Below are 4374 nucleotides of genomic sequence, written 5' to 3'. Positions count from 1 at the left end.
TAGGATGGTAAAATTGGTTCAAAGAACAAGAAATAAAAATGGATGGAGTTAATCAGTTCAAAAATGCTGAAATGAATTTGTTAATGGGCATAAAACTATGTTGTGTCCCACAGGGTGACAGTAACCACTGGAACTATCTTTATACCAGGCAAAAATCTACTAATTAATATGTAACTTTGCAGTGTGTGGGTTCAATGTAGTAGTAACAAAGTCAAACTCAGTTGTATTTTGCTACATAGTGAAATAATCCTAGAAAGGATTATAAAATAATGCTTTCATATAACATCAAAAGTATGTGTGGTCACCCTTTGACTTTATTTCCAAGTGTTAGATAAGTTTTTCAACACCACACTTTTTCAGTGGCCCTGAGAAAACACTGGGTCTGTCTTTTACTATATTGAAAATCCTGAAGGACTAGGGTAGATTGTATTGTTTAAAAACAAAAACATAGAAAATGTGTTTTTTTCCCTTCCCAAGGCTAACTCTGTTCCATGTTTCATTATCTGAAAACTCACAAGTCCAGTTCTCTTTTGCTTGAGGCCATTGATGTTTTGTAAGATATAAGAAACTTCCCATTTTCAAGTATCCACGGACACAGCACCCGCCCATGGGTCTCCTAAAATTTCATTCATATGATTGCTATAGGTGCACACAAGCATTTTTCTTAAAAACAGAACAAAATTCCATGACCATAAGAAAGTTAAGAAACACTGCCAAAAACAAATAAACCACAATTTTCTACTAACCTGTCAGGAATTATAATAATTTTCTAGGCAAGACAGCATGAGACCCCTTTTCTTCTTTTCAAATTTAAGAAATCTGAATCCTCTCTCCCTGAGGGGATGCTAAAGAGATGAAGTGAAGGGGGACTACTTTGACTAATGTGGACCCTAGGGTCAGCTTGCTGGAATTTTGTCCTACCTGTAGTTGCATGTGACACTCCAATCTAGGTCATCCTCAAAACCAAGAACCAGGCAATGGCAGGTTAGCCAGAGAAAGTTTATCTAGAGAGAGACAGAGAGAGAGAGAGAGAGAGAGAGAGAAGGTGAAGGATGAGGATACTTTGCCAAATGGGGCTCTTGCATAGAGTACCTCCATAGAGCTAGCCACCATATTGCAGGATATCTCTTCCTTTTCCTCTTCCATGTCCTACTGCCTTCCATAGCATGACAGGTTTTAACTCCAGTGCTTCTGCTCATATCCCTCCTATCTACCAGTTTGTGGACAGCTATATCCTTAGGGAACAAAATATACCCATAACGCTCTGTAGCACCCAGTACATACACACATGGACTAACATTGCCAAAAAGGTGAAGCACACGTGCTGCCATACCTGTGACTGTTACATCCCGCAAAAACAAAAAAACCAAAAAGCCCTACTAATCATGAAGCACCACCCACTGGTTAACATAATTTCTTTTGCTCTAAATTTATTTGCAGCCTCTCTTTATTAAAATACAAACACACCCTAATGTATCATTTACATTATGTGAATCTGTGTTTAGCATAAGCTCTTCTAAGTCACCAAGAGTAATTGATGGTAAAATTAGATTTCCTGTGCAATCTGTGAAAACCTATCTGAAGATTGGAGGTATCTGTCAACTGGTCACAGGTACAATCAGCCATGTTGTCATTTGGACAGTCCAAAATGAATTCCTCAAGCAAAACCATTATATGTCATTTTGAACTCAAAAATTTCATTCCAATTAAAGAAGAGGGTTCCTGTTTGTAGAAGAGATTGTGCCTGTACAACCTGGTATTTGAATACATACTGAGGTACTGTTTTTGCCAGGATTTTTTCTTATTCAAATAAGGAGACAGGAGGCAAAAAGGGGATAGAAATAATAAAGAGGACATAAAATAAGATTTCAAGCTCTCTCCAATGATGAATAAATAATATTTAATAGTATGATAACAATAACAATAAAGCCAAGTATTGAACACTTCATATTTAGCAAACATTGTGTCATAAACCTTACAGATATTTATTCATTTGCTTATTTAACAGATATCTGTTGAATGCTTATGTGTCAAACATTCATATTTCTTAAAATACAAACAACATAAAAATAAAGTTTCTGTGCTTACTTCAATAACACATATACTAAAATTGGAATGATATGAAGAAGATTAGCATGGCCCCTGCACAAGGATGACACATAAGTTTGTGAAGCAGTTGTTCCATATTTTAAAAAAAAGAAGAAAAGGGAAATATATATATAAAGTTTCTGCCCTCACAGTGTTATGCCAATGAGAAGCGAGACCACAATCACAGAAATAAATACAAATACATACACATGCACATGCACACACACTCACATTTGCATATATAATTTTAACTTGAAACATGCCTTAAAGAAAACGGGCTATTTATTGATTGGGTTATTTGTATTTTTGGTATAAAGTTTTTTGAGTTTTTTATAAATTCTGGAAATTAGTGCTCTATCTGAAGTGCATGTGGCAAATATTTTCTCCCACTCAGTAGTTTCTCTCTTCCCATTGTTGATTGTGTCCTTTACTGAGAAAAAGTTTTGTAGTTTAATTTTATCCCATTTATTGATTCCTGCTTTTATTTCTTGTGCTTTGGGAGTCATGTTAAGGAAGTCTGGTCACAAGCCGACATGATGAAGATTTGGGCCTACTTTTTCTTCTCTTTGGTGAAGAGACTCCGGTCTAATTTCAAGGTTCTTGATCCATTTGAGCTGAGTTTTGTGCGGGGTGAGAGAGAGGGGTTTAATTTCATGTTGCTGCATATGAATTTCCAGTTTTCCCAGCACCATTTGTTGAAGAGACTATTTTTTCTCCATTGTATATTTTTTGGCACCTTTGTCTAGTATGAGATAACTGTATTTATGTGGGTTTGTCTCTGTGTCTTCTATTCTGTACCATTGGTCTACCTATTTCGGTGCCAATACCATGCTATTTTTGTTACTGTGACTCTATAGTTTGGTTGAAGTCTGGTATTGTGATAACATCCTGTTTCACTCTTCTTGCTAAGGATTGCTTTGGCTATTCTGGGTCTCTTATTCTTCCAAATGAATTTATTATTGCTTTCACTATTTCTATGAGCTACATCACTAAGATTTTAATTGGAATTGCATTGAATCTGTATAGCACTTTTGGTAGAATGGCCATTTTGACAATATTAATTCTGTCTATTCAAGAAAATGGGAGAACTTTCCATCTTCTAAGGTTCTCTTTAATTTCTTTCTTTAGTGTTCTGTAGTTTTCATCATAAAGTTCTTTCACATATTTTGTTAAACTGATTCCCAAATATTTTATTTTATTTTTTGAGGCTATGGTGCTAAGTGAAATAAGCCAATCCCAAAAAAACAGAGGCCAAATGTTTTCTCTGTTAAGTGGATGATGATACATAGTGGGGGGGGTAAGTAAAAACTGGAGGAACGTTGGGTAGTGTAGAGAGAAATGAGAGGTAAGGAGGGGGTGGGGGAAAGGAAATGGAATGAGACAAATATCATTACCCTACATACATGTATGATTACACAAACAGTGTGACTCTACATCATGTACAACCAGAGAAATGAAAAGTTGTATCCTATTTATGTACAATGAATCAAAAATAAAATTAAATTAAAAAAAAAGAAAACAGGCTAATGGAATTCAGAATTAGGCTGGGTTGGGGAAGAACCAATTTGGTCAGATGATCAAAAGGTCTCTCTAGGAGAGGCCATGAAAAAAATCTGAAGAAGCTTTCTGAGCACAGAAAATAGCAAGTGCAAAGTGTTGAGCCTGAATAGAGTTTGGCAGGTTTGAAAAATCAGAAAGCAGCCCAAGTCATTTGGATGAGGAGGAAAATGGGGAGAGATGAAGAAGACATAAAAGGTTTAAATGGAACAATGCATCATATTCTTTCTTCAAAGATCACTCTGTTTTCCCTGAGTGACATGGTAAAGGAATAATAGTAGAGGCAGGAAGACTAGTTATAAGACTGTTAAGTTAATGCGCAGGAAGGATTTTGGTGGGTTCTTGGGGTTACCTGCATGTATGGGAAAGAGCAGATTCTGTGGATGCATTTGAAGAGGAGTGAATGGGATTTGATGATGGGTTAAATGTGGGGTCAAGGGAGGAACCAGAGAACTACTAAGAATTACTAAGAGAACTACTAAGGCAAAGTAGAACCTCACCCTCCCTTGGCCCCCTTCTCATAATGGAAAAATTGGCACAAGGTTTTAAAAGCTTACCTTTGCCAAACAAATGTCACAATCCAGTGCCAGATGTGTTCAAGTTTTATGAATAATCAAATAAGTGAACAATTTCTATAAGAATGCTGTCTTTTTGGTTTAGTCAATTGGCAAAGATTTTTAAATGATACATATCAGAATTATCAAGGATGGCTAAAGACTCTTCTCAGAC

At 36.1% G+C, this 4374-nt stretch overlaps 1 non-coding gene across 1 annotated transcript; it reads left to right on the top strand.

The window, feature by feature from the left end:
* Positions 1 to 2080: 2080 nt before the first annotated feature.
* LOC124978355 (U6 spliceosomal RNA) lies at positions 2081 to 2191 on the top strand. Its single transcript, XR_007107390.1, has one exon. It is a non-coding gene; the product is annotated as a U6 spliceosomal RNA (small nuclear RNA).
* Positions 2192 to 4374: the final 2183 nt, after the last annotated feature.

The sequence above is a fragment of the Sciurus carolinensis genome, chromosome 2 (genome assembly GCF_902686445.1).
Source record: "Sciurus carolinensis chromosome 2, mSciCar1.2, whole genome shotgun sequence".
Taxonomy (NCBI): domain Eukaryota; kingdom Metazoa; phylum Chordata; class Mammalia; order Rodentia; family Sciuridae; genus Sciurus; species Sciurus carolinensis.
The sequence above is the reverse complement of the archived record's forward strand: the minus strand, read 5'-3'. Positions and strand labels throughout refer to the sequence as shown.